We start from the raw sequence: 15,170 nt of genomic DNA, 5'->3' as shown, positions 1-15,170 counted from the left end.
CGACCTCCTGGGCTCAAGTGATCCTCTCCCCTCAGCCTCCCAAGTAGTTGGGACTACAGGCACTTAATTTTTTTTTTTTTTTAGACAGAGTCTTGCTCCGTCGCCAGGCACCAGGCTGGAGTGCAGTGGCACAATCTTGGCTCACTGCAACTTCCACCTCCTGGGTTCAAACAATTCTCCTGCCTCAGCCTCCTGAGTAGCTGGGATCACAGGTGCGTGCTACCACGCCCAGCTGAGTTTTGTATTTTTTTAGTAGAGACAGGGTTTCACCATGTTGGCCAGGATGGTCTCGATCTCTTGACCTCATGATCCACCCACCTCAGCCTCCCAAAGTGCTGGGATTACAGGCGTGAGCCACTGCGCCTGGCCAGGCACTTAATTTTTTAAGTTTTATTTGTAGAGATAGGGTCTCACTATATTGCCCAGGCTGGTTTCAAACTCCTAGTTTCGAGCAATCCTCCTGCCTCAGCCTCCCAAATTGCTGAGAATACAGGTGTGACCCACCACGCCCAGTTGACACAATCAGGACTTCCGCAATCACGCACTCCAAATGTTCATGTTGGGAACTCACCACTTGAAAGACACAGAGAGCTCCTTTTGTGACATCTGGGCCAGTAGGCTCTCAGAAGGGCCTGTGGCTAATGGTAATAAACTTGTTAAGAATTTGTCAAAATGATTCAATCTAAGGGAACTTGGAAGTGGGGAGAGACCCTGGCTCTCTTCTTTGCCACTCCTTCCTGCATTGCTTTTGGTAGATTTCCAGGGCTGGTTGCCAGCCACAGGAATGGCAGTGCTTCAGGACAGCCATCCTGCTCTCAAGTCTGTCGTTGTCATTTGGCCCCACCTCTAGATTCATCCCTGCCTCCATCTGTGCAGAATGGAGCATGGCCCTCATCCCCAAGTGGTTTTCCATTCAAGCTAGTTCCCTTTTGTCTTTTGTGAATAGCCTCTCAAAAATGGGCTCTTAATTGCTTATAAAAAGGCGGCGCTTACTCAAAGTCTCAGGGAACAAGTCTAAATCTGGAGCAGATGTGAAGCTGGATGATGTTTGGAGACAGATCATCACCATTACTCATGACTGGATGACGTGTGGGCCATGGGATGGACAAGCGTCCCCGCCAGCGAAATATGAATCATGTCATCTGAGTCAGAGAACTCCAAAGAGCCATTCAGAGTCCTTGCCACCCACAGCCCCTTGAATTATTTGAGCCGTTCTCACGTTCAGAGCATTAGGGCAAGTCAGAGAATCAGAGGAACAATGGCGGTCACCCTGCCCTGGGCTAAGATCCCCAGAATTTTGAAACAAGACATTTCAGACTTTCAGAATCTCGGGCTAAACACAATGCAGCTTGTTGGAGCATCCTTTTTACAACTCATTGCTACTTTTTTTTTGAGACAGTCTCCCTCTGTCACCCAGGCTGGAGTGAGAGTGCAGTGATGCAATCTTGGTTCACTGCAACCTCCACCTCCCAGCTTCAAGTGATTCTTGTGCCTCAGCTTCCCAAGTAGCTGGGACTACAGGCATGCACCACCATGCACAGCTAATTTTTGTATTTTTAATAGAGATGAAGTTTCGCCATATTGGCCAAGCTGGTCTCTGTAAGGTCGGCCGAGAGGAAAGACAAGTAGACTCAAAGTCAGGCTAATCAGTTTACTGTCCTGCTGGGCTGCTTCTTGACAAGCACAGGAGGCAGACTGGAGCTTACAGCCTAGGGGTTTTGATGGGGGTTGATCGTGAGAGTGGGCAAGCTATCCATTCTGAGAAAAACCACATCCCATAGTTGTTTTTGCCAAATCTTAACAGTCTTGCACTATTCTAGCTAGGGTTACCTAACATTCAGGAGAAAATGGGGAGAGGTATAGATCTGTTGGCAGCAACAGCAATAAGGAGGGAGCACAGGGTGAGGGGCAGAAAGGGGAGGGGAAGGAAAGAGACTGGATTCTTTACCTGACAGTCTCAAACTTCTGACTTCAGGTGGTCTGCCCACCTGAGCCTCCCAAAGTGCTGATATTATAAGTATGAGCCAACCCATCCAGCCTCACTGCTTTGAAAACAAAACAAAATCTTTTTAACCTAAAACTAATGTGTCATGTAGCCCAGATACAAAATCAGCGTGAATTTTGTGAGTACAATCCTTATGGTTCTCTATGCTTTGGGACATCCCAGGGAATCATTTTAATAAGGAGATGATGCATTTGAGACCAGAATGGAGAAATGACGCATTGAAGAACTCACAACTTGTCAGCCGCAACATCTGCCTTCAAGCTCACTTCTCCTCCTAGGAACTTGGACAAAGACTCCAGAATTAAAAGAGGCTCTGGGGGTGCTTTGGGGTGTCTGGCATCCACTCAGTCCCTTTCGTAAAATTTTGCACCACAGAGAGGGTGGACATGTTCATGGCCATAGTAGGAAGACGGAAATTGCTGTGTGAGGAATGTTTGAAGGAAGACGGTGCATGTGAGTGTCCTTTTCACTTTCCTAAGCTTGGTTTGTCTTGCCCTCCTCTGAGTACTCCTAGCAGCACTGACTACCTGCAATAATTGCTACATTACTGTTTCTCCCAGGGCTCTGGGACATTGTCTTACTCATCTTTTTAACTACACCCAGTGATCCAACCACATAGATGGATGAATGGACGAAGGGATGCATGAGTAGATAATGGCTGAATGGTTGGTGGAATGGATGGGTGGATGATGGATGGATGGGTAGATGGTGAATAGATGAATGGTGGAATGGATGGACAGATGATGAATGGGTGGGTGATTGGTAGATCACCTATTGGAAGGAAAGATGAGTAGATGATAGATGGTTGGTAGGACGAATAGGTAGATAACGGATGAATGGGTAGGTGATGAATGGATGGATGGGTGGATGGATGGATGAATTGAGTTGATAATAAATGATAAGGGTTAGATGAATTAGATTAGATTTCTGGGATGGCAGTTCAAGGAAAGGGAAATACTTCCTTAATCCCGGGTGTAAACTCTCAAATACACAATAAACAAAAAAAATAGAGGGCCTAGAAAACAAATAGGGCTCTAATTTTGGGTTCAAACAGCCTTTACAGCATTGCCTCCTCCTACCACAGATCCCCTCTACACCCTGAAAGCAAGGAATCACAGACCCCGGTTGCACGGTGAAGCCATTGCCCCCGTCATCAAACGCATGTGTGTCTATTTGACTGTTTTCCCTTGGTGACTTTATAGGGATTTGGCAAGGAGATAAGATGACTATCTAATAAGCTGGAACAGGTACCCTGCCACTCTCTCCACCCACACAGCTGTTTTTGAGGCCAGCGTACTGAGGCCCAAACTGCTCTGTAAAGTTGGAGTAAATCCTGACTGCAGTATTGTGCAGCTTCGCTTTCCTGTCTTGCCAGCCCAAGCTTCCAGCTGTGTTGTGCACAACCATCTCACAGCCATAGTGAGCTAATTAGGCGTTTTCACAGGAGATGGTGAGCTAATCAAGGTGACGTTCACACAGCGATGTCTCTCCCCAGCTAATCTGGTCACTGCCCCGCTGCTATGGGCTGAATTGTGCCCCTGAAATTCACACGCAAGCCTTGACCCCCAGTACTGCAGAACGTGTCTGCATTTGGAGCTAGGGCCTTTAAAGAGGTGCTTAAGGTGGGCCCTAATCCAATGTGACTACTGTCCTTATAAGAAGGGGAAATTGAGACACACAAAAAGACACACCGGGGATTCAGGCACACAGAGGAAAGACCATGTGAGGACACTGTGAGAAGGCAGTCATCTGCCAGCCAACGAGAGAGGCCTCTGGAGAAACTGAACCTGCCAACACCTTAATCTTGGACTTCTAGTCTCCAGATCTGTGAGGAAATAAATTTCTGTTGTGTAAGCCACTCAGTCTGTGGCGTTTGTTATGGCAACCCTGGTAAACTGATACACCCACAAGCCCAGGTGTGGGAATAATGAAGCCCCTTCATGGAGAACAAATGGGCTGTTTATTCAGAGATTGCTGTGGTAAGGGAGTTGGCCACCATCAATTGCATGGGCCAGAGACTCAAAGGCAGGCGAGGGAGTGGGAAAGTGTCATTGTGGGAAAAGGGAAGGCTTCAGCTATGCTCTGATGGGAGGCTGTTGGCACAGGGAGCCTGGACGTGGCCTAATTAGAAGTAGGACATTGTATTAGTCCATTCTCACACTGCTATAAAGAACTACCTGAGACTGCGTAATGTATAAAGAAAAGAGGTTTAAGTGGCTCATGGTTCCACAGGCTGTCCAGGAAGCATAATTCTGGCATCTGCTCAGCTTCCGGGGAAGCTTCAGGAAACTGACAATCACGCCAGAAGGTGAAGAGGAAGCGGGCATGTCTTCATGACTGGTGTGGGAGGAAGAGAGTGATGGGGGAGTTGCTACACACTTTTTAACAGCCAGATCTCGTGCTAATTCCCAGGGCTCTGGGACACTGTCTTACTATCTTTTTAACTACACCCAGTGATCCAATCACAATCCAATCACTATCACAAGAACGGCACCAAAGGAGAAACCCGCCCCTATGGCCCAATCACCTCCCATGGGGCCCCACCTCTAACACTGGAGCTTATAATTTGACATGAGATTTAGGCACAGACCAAAATCCTATCAGACGTCTTATGTGATTTTGGTGTTGGGGGGATATTTGACTTTTTTCTGAGATGGAAGTGAGGGCAAAAGTAGGAAAGCCGACAGCCATTGACCAAGTCCTGACCACTCTGGGCCCACAGCTGCAGAGGTTTGGCTTCGTGGGTCAGTTGCTGCAGAGGCTGAGGGCCTGAGTTCCATTGTTGTATGTGATCTGGCCATCATGTGTTTGTATATTCGGTATCTCACAGGAGTGGTGGGGTGTCTTCTCACTCATGCCTGTCTGCTGCATTCGTTTCCTCGGGCTGTTATAACAAATTATCACGTGCTCGACGTCTTACAACAGACATGTGTTCTCCCACAATCCTAGAGACAAGAAGTCTGAAATCAAGGTGTCAGCAGGGCCACTCCCTCTCTAAAGGCTGTAGGGGAGGATGCTTCTTTGCATCATCCTGCTTCTGGTGGCTCCCAGCAGTCCTTGGCATTCTTTGGCCATAGGAGCATTCGCTGCCACAACCTTTACATGGTGTTATTCCCTGTGTGTGTCTTCATGTGTTCTTCTTATAAGGACACAAGTCATTGGATCTATTTAGGGATCCTCCCCAACCCAGTATGACCTCACCTTAACTAATTATACTTGCAGTGACCCTATTTCCAAATAAGGTTACCTTCTGATGTCCCAGCAGACATGAATTTTGGAGGAGACATTCAACCCAGTATACTAGGTAAGGGCCCTCTTCTGCTACCACCAGGGCTGAAAGCCTGGTGAGTCAGGCCCTGACATGGGGCCACAATGGGGGATTCAACTCTGGGACATCTTGGGACATCCAGAGTAGAAGATGTTAGAATGTGGCCTTTGCATGGAAACTTTGAGACACTTACAAAAAGGAAGAAAGGAATCCACATCTGACCACGTGGACTGATTGACAGCCCCACTCCGAGGAACACAGATCCTGGGGCCAAGTTGATGACTTCCTAACATGGACTTTCACAAAGGTACCAGAGAGACAGCTAAGATGACTTGGGGGCTGGGGTGGGAGCTCCTAATTGTGGGAATGCTGTGCCAAGGGTTTATGAAGTCTTGACATGACCTGTGATTCCTCAAAAAGCACATAGATTGTCAACATGTTGTTGACTCTCAAACTGCATCTTTAGAACAGAATATCCTCTAGAGCATCAGGCAGATTTATCAAGCACCAGAGAATATCCATATTCAGTGTCCAGACCCAATGAGCTCATTCCCCGAGACCAGGTCTTCCTGCACTCCCTCTTGCATGATGAAGGGCATTATAGACTTTACTTTGCCTGAGCATCATCCTGAACCACACTCTCCTCCTCCTCCTGCATCTAGTCCAATTACAAATCTTATCAGTTCTCCCTCTTGTTTGCTTCTTGCTAAGTCAAGTGCCCGAAAGATCAAGGGCCAACTCCACAGGGGAGGATGAAGTACCAACTCCAGAGAGGAGGATGAAGCCCACTCTCTTTCTACTGTTGATGTTTAGCATGGTGCAGTGAAATACACATCAAATCAAGAACCATCTGCAAAACAAGGATTTGAGATAACAAGGTGCTGTTGCTAGAATGTTGTCCCTTCTGAAACTCATATTGAAACTTAATCCCCAATGTCATAGTGTTTTGGGGGGATCCTTTATGAGGTGATTGGATCATGAGGGCTCTGCCCTCATGAATGAATTAATCCATTCCCTGGTTAATGGGTTAATGGATTAGTAATTTATCACTGGAGTAGGTTAGCTGTGAAAAAGCAGGTTGGCTGTCTCTTGTGAGCCCCTTGCCATGTGATTCTCTGCACCATTTCAGAACTCTACAGAGAGTCCTGACCAGCAAGAAGACTCTCACTAGGTGCAACTCTGTGATCTTGGACTTCCCAGCCTCTAGAACTGTAAGAAATAAATGTATTTATAAATTGCTCAGTCTCAGGTATCCAGTTACAGCAACAGAAAAGGGACTAAGACGTAGGATCAATATGATGATTAAAGAGTTAATATATGCAAGACACTTAGGACAGGCTGTACGAAGTGAGTGCTACAGAAGCATTAGCTGTTGCGTGGTGGCTGTGCTATTGTGTTATTGGATAGAGTCAAGGGGTCTGGGTTCTCAACCGTGATCTGCAGTAAGCAGAGAGGGGCAAGTTGCCTCCCTCTCAAGGACAGATTCTTCACTGAAAATAAAAAACAAAAATAAAACTAAATCAGAACTGATTTCAGCCCCTTGAGAGACTCAACCTGTGTTCTAGTGTCACTACCCTTTTTCAAAATGCTTTTGTGGAATTCGGTTTTGCTCATGAAATTCATTTTCTCAATAAAAACCAACTTTTTATTTTGGAATAATTGAAGATTCACAAAAAAGTTACAAAGATAGTACAGAGAGTTCCCAAATACCCCTCATCCAGTTTCCCTTGTTGTGAGCATCTTATTTAATCACATCTGTCAAAACGAAGAAAGTGGCATTGGGTTATTATTATTGACTAAACTCCAGACTTTACTTGGGTGTCACTAGTTTTTTTCCTTAATGTCCTCTCTCTTTCTGTTCCAGGATCCAACTCAGGGCACTCAATTGCATTTAGTTGTTATGTCTTCACAGTCTCCTGCAGTCTGAAGCAATTGGTCAGTCTTTTATTGCTTTTCATGACCTTGAGAGTCTTGAGGAGAACTGGCCCGGCATCCTATTAAAGGTGCCCCAGTCTGGGTTTGTCTGTTGTTTTCATCATTAATAAACTGGGGTTATGGATTTTTGTTAAGAATGCTACAGAGTTGAAGTATCTTTTTCATCATATCATACCAGAGAGTACATGATTTTACTTATGATATTGACTTGCGATATTGACTACATCACTTGGAAAGCTATCTACATCACATTGCAAAGCTTCTCTTTCTCCCTTTCCCTTTTTTTGAGACAGAGTCTCACTCCGTCACCAGGCGCCAGGCTGGAGTACAGTGGCGTGACGTTGGCTCACTGCAACCTCCACTTCCCGGTTTCAAGCAATTCTCCTGCCCCAGCCTCCTGAGTAGCTGGGACTACAGGCATGCACCACCATGCCCAGCTAGTTTTTTTGTATTTTTAGTAGAGACAGGGTTTCACCATGTTGGCCAGGATGGTCTCGATTTCTTGACCTCGTGATCCGCCCCCCTTGGCCTCCTAAAGTGCTGGGATTACAGGCGTGAGCCACTGAACCGGCCTTCCTTTTCTCTACCCTTTGGAAGTAAGTCACTAAGTCTAGCCTACCTTAAGGTGTGGGAGGGACTGAGTCCCACCCACTAGAGGGGGGAATATTTACATGTAATATTTCAAATTCTTCTTTCAGGAAGATGTGTCTCTTTCCCCCCCTTATTTCATTTACTCTATCATTTATTTATATCAGTGTGGACTCATGGATATTTCTTTTACAGTTTGGGTTATAATCCAATGCAGCATTATTTATTTTGTTGCTCAAATTGTTGCAGGTTTGGCCACTGGAAGCTCTTTCAGGCTGATTCCTGTTTCTCTTTGACATGCTTCCTTCCCTTTGGTTTTTGAGCACTTCCTTACCTCCTGGCACTACGAGATGCTCCAAGTTCATGTTGTATTTTCCCTGCTCCAGCCCTAGAATCAGCCATTTCTCCAAGGAGCCTAGTTCATTACATTCTTTTGAATGTTACCAGTTGTGGCAAATTCAATTTCTTTGTGGGTGGAATGAACAATGAAAAGTCTATTGTAATCTTATCTGGTCAAATAACGTCTTTCATCAAAAACTGTGCAACAGCACACACACACATATTTATAGCAGCACAATTCGCAATTGCAGAGATATGGAACCAACCAAAGTGCCCATCAACAAATGAGTGGATCAAGAAAACGTGGTATATATAACTGTGGAATACTACTCAGCCGTAAAAAGGAATAAAATCATGTCTTTTGCAGCAACTTGGATAGAGCTGGAGGCCATTATTCTAAGTGAAATAACTCAGGAATGGAAAACCAAATATTGTATATTCTCACTTTATAAGTGGGAGCTAAGCTATGAGGATGCAAAGACATATGAATTATATAATAGACTCATTATATAATTCCCATGAGCAAGAAGGCTGAGAAGGGGGTGAGGGATAAAAGACTACACATTGGATACAGTGTACACTGCGTGGGTGATGGGTGCACCAAAATCTAAGAAATCACCGGCCTGGTTCGGTGGCTCATGCCTATAATCTGAGCACTTTGGGAGGCTGAGGCAGGTGGATTACCCTAGCTCAGGAGTTCAAAACCAGCCTGGGCAACATGGTGAAACCCTATCTCAACTAAAAATACAAAACAATTAGCCAGGCATGGTGGCATGCGCCTGTAGTCCCAGCTACTAGGGAGGCTGATGAATTGCAGAAGAATTGCTTGAACCTGGGAGGCAGAGGTTGCAGTAAGCTGAGATAGAGCCACTGCACTCCAGCATGGGCAACAGAGCAAGACCTTGTCTCCAAAAAACAAAAAAATCACCACTGAAGTACTTATCCATGTAACCAAAAACCACCTGTACCCCGAAAACTATTGATAAAAATTAATTATTAAAAACAAACAAACAACAACAATAACAAAAACCCAGTGTGACAGGAAGTAAGCTTCGAGCTCAAAGAATTGTCAAGGCTGAGAAGCAAACACAGCCAGAGTTTCTTTTAAAAAAAGGCTTTAACATTTTGCAATCACTTTAGTATTTATGCACAAAACAATCTGATCAGCTGTCTGCTTTTGTCGGATGCACTGAGCATGAACAATGTCACAGATGCTAAAGGAGCAAATGAGCATTCTCTTCACTTTTGAAATAGGTACTTTTCTTACGTCTCCGGGATGTTGAGGCTTTCTACAGCCAACACTGATGCTTTACTTCTGGATCATAATAGAAACACCATGCTCCATGATCAGTCATTGTTTTTCTCTTAAACAAGCTGGCTTTTTATTTTTTCAAGCTTCCCTTGAAAATCAGAGCAAATGCCAATGCTTTTGAGTGTAAGTTCATCATTCAAAATTATTGGCAATTTTCACAGAAATTTCCCTGGTGTTCCAGTTCTCCTCCCTCTGAATGTAACTCTCGGCCAACGTGCTCACGATGACTCGTTCCGCACACTGACCGGTTCAGCACTTCCACAGCTCTTGTGAGTGATGAGGCTCCATGGCAGAGCCATCTCCTTCCTTCCTTAAACCTTCCATGACAACCCCTAACTCTTGTCTTTGTCATCTGCGCTTGGCTCTTTCTCCAAATGTTTCTTTTTAACATGTCAAATGTCTTGCTGGCCCCACCGGGTTACTTTATGCAAAATGTGAGACTCTTTGTTCCTAAAACTGCTATCGTTTTCACTCAGGCAGGAGGCACAGGCACTTCCTTACCCTCTGGCACAAATCTACCTGCAAGACGGGTTGTAGCAAGTCCCTGGTAAGACTGGTTTTTGATAACCGCCAGCCTCAAGGGACGCTTCCTTGGATATACAGAAATCTATTTCATTGGCTGGACAGATATTCATGGTGTTAAAAATGTCTGTCCTGTCCTTAGAAGGACTATATATCTCTCAGCTAGGAGACACCCCCAGAAATTCCCCGTCAAACTCTATTCCATAGAGCCCCCATCAAAGACGAAAAACCACGCCAATACTGCCCTAGATCAATCCAACACAGTCCCAGCGTGAATCTCTCCTCTCTTTCCCTTCTTATCCCAACTTACCCACATTTAATGAAAATGCTGAAATCGAAACTGACTGAAATAGAAATTGCTGCTCCCATCTTTTCACGTGGTTCAGTGCATCTTGCTCCCCTGCATTCCGGATTCTTCTCCCACTGCTTCATTGAAATTGCTCTCTAGCTTCACAAGGAGCTCCCTTGTGGCAAAATATAATAGACATTCTTCATTTATTTCACTGGGCTCTCTCTCTGTCATGGTCGAAGTTGTGTGTCCCCTCACCCACCCCAACTCATGTATTAAAGCTCTGAGCTCCCATGTGACTGTATTTGTAGATAGGATCTTTAAGGAGATAATTAAAGTTAAATGAGGTCATAAAGGCAGGGCGCTACTCCAACAGGACTGATGTCTTTCTAAGGAGGTAGGGGAGAGAGAGAGAGACCAGGGATGTGTGCACAGAGGAAAGGCCACGTGAGGACACGGCAAGAAGGCGGCCATCTGGAAGCCAAGGAGAGGCCTCAGGGGAAACCAAACCTGCCAATTCCTTGATCATGGACTTCCAGCCTCCAGAACTATGAGAAAATCAGTGCCTCGTGGAAGGCCCCCAGCCTTGTATTTGCTATAGCAGCCTGAGCAAATGAACACACACTCCTTCTAGAAACACTCAACTATCCCAGCTTTGTGATTCTCCTCCCACCTCTCCTGGGGATTTCCTCTTTCAGGTATTCTGAGTGTTGCTGTCTCCGTCTTCCATCCACAGCATCTCACGCAGAGCTTTCAAGCATTTCAATTCCTATTCCCAAACCTAAGTCATGAACATCTACATCCCCTGGAGCTTCAGATGTGAGTGTCCAATTTCTGGTTGGAAGTCTCCCAGGTATTTCATAGGCATCTCAACGTCAACATGTGCAAAGCTGAACTTGCCCGTTTCACCTGTTTTGACTCTAAATCTGCTCCCATGCCTGTGGTTTCTGTCTGTATCTGATAGAGGCCCCCAAGCCAGGCCATTGTGTTTCCCTCCTCTTTTCCCTCGGTTCCCACATTCAACCAGCCTGTAGAGTTTGCTCTGTCCCATGCTCATTGAAGCCTCTCCCCTTCCTCAATAGCCATTACACAGGCCTTTGCTGCCTCTGGCCAAGCCTATCCCAGCAACCATCTGATAGGCTTTCTGAAATCTATCCCTTGTCCAACCGGCCACTGCTCTTAACTAATATTAAGCTTTGACATTGTCAATCCTTCACGTTTGACGTTAAATATTAAAGCTTAACGTCTTTGGTGCCTGTAGAATAACTCCCAAGCTAACGTCCTCACTCTTTAGCAAGAATATAGGGCCCTGTGCAGGGTGGCCCCTGCTCACCCTCCAAGCTCAACTTTTACTATTTTTTGCCTGCAACTCTGTGCTTTAGCCAAGTTCAGGGTGCACTTTTCCGTGCATCTGCTGTCTTCTCTGAGGGCCCCACTTGCCTACTCCTCCTTCCCATTTTGCAAGAGTCTCTCAGAAATTCTCACATCCAGAACCTCGTCGTCACTAGGTGGATGTATTGCCTATATCAGTTTCCCGTTGCTGCTGCCACAAGTAACCAGAAATGTATGGATTAAAACAACACAAGTGTATTATCTTACATTTCTGGAAGTCAGAAGCCTGAAATGTACATTATGGGGCTGAGATCAAGGTTTTGTTAGGGCGGGTTTCTTTGGAGGGTCTGATGTGAGAATCTGTCTCCTTGACTTTTCCAGCCTCTCACACCTGCCTCCATTCCTTGGCTTGTGGCCCCATCAGAGTGCATGACTCTGATCTCTGCTTCCTTATCACACCTCCTTTTTTCTGACTCTAGTCCTGCTGCTTTCCTACCTCTTTTTTTTATTTTTTGAGAAACAGTCCCGCTCTGTCACCCAGGCTGGAGTGCAGTGGCACAATCTCGGTTCACTGCAACCTCCACCTCTCAGGTTCAAGCGATTCTCCTGCCTCAGCCTCCTGAGTAGCTGGGACTACAGGTGCTTACCACCATGCCTGGCTAATTTGTGTATTTTTAGTAGAGATGGGGTTTCACCATATTGGCCAAGCTGGTTTCAAACTCCTGACCTTGTGATCCACCTGTCTTGGTCTCCTAAAGTGCTGGGATTACAGGCGTGAACCACCATGCTCAGCCCGTTTCCTACCTCTTTTTTTTTTTTTTTTGAGACGGAGTTTCACTCATGTTACCCAGGCTGGAGTGCAATGGCACGATCTCAGCTCACCGCAACCTCTGCCTCCTGGGTTCAGGCAATTCTCCTGCCTCAGCCTCCTGAGTAGCTGGGATTGCAGGCACACACCACCATGCCCAGCTAATTTTTTGTAGTTTTAGTAGAGACGGGGTTTCACCATGTTGACCAGGATGGTCTCGATCTCTTGACCTTGTGATCCACCCGCCTTGGCCTCCCAAAGTGCTGGGATTACAGGCTTGAGCCACCGCGCCCGGCCCTTTCCTACCTCTTATAAAGAACTTTATTAGTAGATTGGGTCCTCCTGGATAATCCAAGATAATCTGCTCTTGGCAAGATGCTTAATTTAATCACATTTGCAAAGTCCCTTTTGCCATGTAAAGTAAAATATGTTTTACCTTACATGGCAAATGTAAATATGTTTTACCTTACATGGCAAATGTAAGGTAAAACATATTTACCTTACATATTTACCTTACCACAGGTTCCAGGGATTAGGATGTGGATATCTTTTGGGACCATTATTCAGCCAGGTACACTGCCCCTCTGTGATTCTCCCATAACTATATGTGCACGTCCTGATCATTTTGCTTACCTCATTATGTAAAGTTATCTATTTCTGCGTCTGCCGTTCTCCTTCCACCCTCAACTATGTGCTCTTCGAACATAGGAATAATGTCTTTCTCATCTTGTATTCTCAGTTCTGACTGGGCCTGGAATATAATAGGTGCTCGGCAAGCATTTGCAGAATGATGAAATGAATGGTGATTGCCTCTTAGTTTTGAGATCTGATCTGTGGCCAGACTCGTGTGCTGAGATTGTTAAAGACTGTAGCCAGTTCAGAGAGGAAAGAGCAAATTGTTAGCTTGCTTTCATCCACCTCCCAGGAAGGCCAGAGAAGCAACATGCGTAGATTTCAAGGAGCTGCAGGTCAGGGGTGTGCCCAGGCAGGGCAGCCCTGCAGAATCCAGGCAGAGAAGGCTAAGGGTCCTTCTTCTCCCATGCAGGGGGAGTTTGAGGTTTGAAGATGTTAGTACCCTAGATTTCTCACGTTGCTAAACTACATAGAGTTGGAGCTCATGATCCCACTTGGACCTATCAAACAGATCATCTATTGTGGTGTATGGGCTGTGGATTTCCTTCATTCTGCGCCAAGCCATGGGCTGCAGGATTAGGGCCACTATCCATGCCTCTTAGGGTGGGAACCTAGTGCCCCTATGCCCTGATTGAGGGCCATGCAAGGATATGGAAATGGCTGTTTAAAAAAGTCCCCACAGGGCCACACAACCTTGTGCCTTTCAGGCTCCCAGTGTGGCAGGCCCCTTGGGGCCCAAAGGTCATCAGGTCCTGTGGTCTCTGCCGTAGGCTGTAGCGGGATGGCTTTAGGGGATGGGGATGTTGGTGTTAGGAGCCCACTGGTTTTGGTAAGCAATGCACCAGAGCTTAAAACAGCAAGACAAAAGACTGGAGGAGCATGACTGAGACATTTGTATCTTTGAGGTGCACATGGAAAAATGACCATTTCAGATTTGGGTTTGGGAAGGAGATTTTAAACTAAAAAGTGTTAAATTCAAAGGCATTGAGCTTTCCCATTAGCCTCCTGAAGGGGATTTTTCAGGAAAGCAGTCAGCTTGGGAGATGCAATGAAGGTTAGCTTACTAGCATTGTGGCAACAAATTACCCCTACGCTGGACGGCTTAAAGAAGAGAAATTCATCATCGTGCAGTTCTGGAGACTGGAAGTCCAAAATCCCCGTGCTGCATGGTGGGTTCCTTCTGAAGGCTGTGAGGGAGAATCTGCTCCAGGTGTCTCCCCTGGCTGCTGGTAGCCGCAAGTGTCCTTGGTTTGTAGGTGACTCCTCTCTGTGTCTTCACTTCGTCTTCCCTCTGTGCATCTCTGTCTCGGTGTCCAAACGTCCCCTTTCATAAGAACACCAGGCATATTGAATTAGGGACCACCCTGATGACTTCATCTTAACTTGATTACCTCTCTCAAGACCCTGTCTTATTCTGCTTGGGCTGTGATTACTAAGTACCATAGTCTGGGGCTTAAACAACAGATATCTATTTCTCACCATTCTGGAGGCTGGGAAGTTGGAGATCAGGGTGCTGGCATGGCTGAGTTCCAGTGAGGCTCTTCTCTCTAACAGCTGCCTTCTCCCTGTGTCCTCACACAGCAGAAGGAGAGATCTGAGGTCTTCCTTTTCCAATAGGGGCACTAATCTCATAATGGAGCCTCCATCCTCACGACCAAATTTAGCCCTAAGGTTCTACCTCCTAATACCATCCCCTTGGGGGCTAGGGTTTCAACATACAAATTTGCGGGGGGACACAAATATTCAATCTATAACAGAACTCCATCACCCAATAAGGTCTCATCCTGACCTCAACATATCTATTTAAGGGAGATAAAAATTCAATCCAAAAGAGGCAGTTAGCTGCGGGGTGAGAACATTTGTTCACACTTTCCCAGAGTGACCCTAGAGAAAATTTTTCTCTGCAATTTGTGGGGTGTGCTGGCTTAGGGGCGGGAGTGTGGAGAGGGACAGAGGATCTGATGAAAGATACTGGAGCCCTGATGTGGTGATGAACGTTATAGAAAAGCTTCATGGTCACCAGTGGCAAGGCCACTAGTCTGTTCATGGCGATGACGTTCTTTCCTGCCCAGGAAAGACCATCAGATGGGACTGATGCCTTTTGTTTCCTTTGTCCGCCATTGGTCTCTCTGGTTTTCA

The sequence above is a fragment of the Sapajus apella genome, unplaced genomic scaffold (genome assembly GCF_009761245.1).
Source record: "Sapajus apella isolate SASKATOON/1434 unplaced genomic scaffold, GSC_monkey_1.0 scaffold8, whole genome shotgun sequence".
Classification (NCBI taxonomy): domain Eukaryota; kingdom Metazoa; phylum Chordata; class Mammalia; order Primates; family Cebidae; genus Sapajus; species Sapajus apella.
This window is presented reverse-complemented; position numbering follows the sequence as displayed.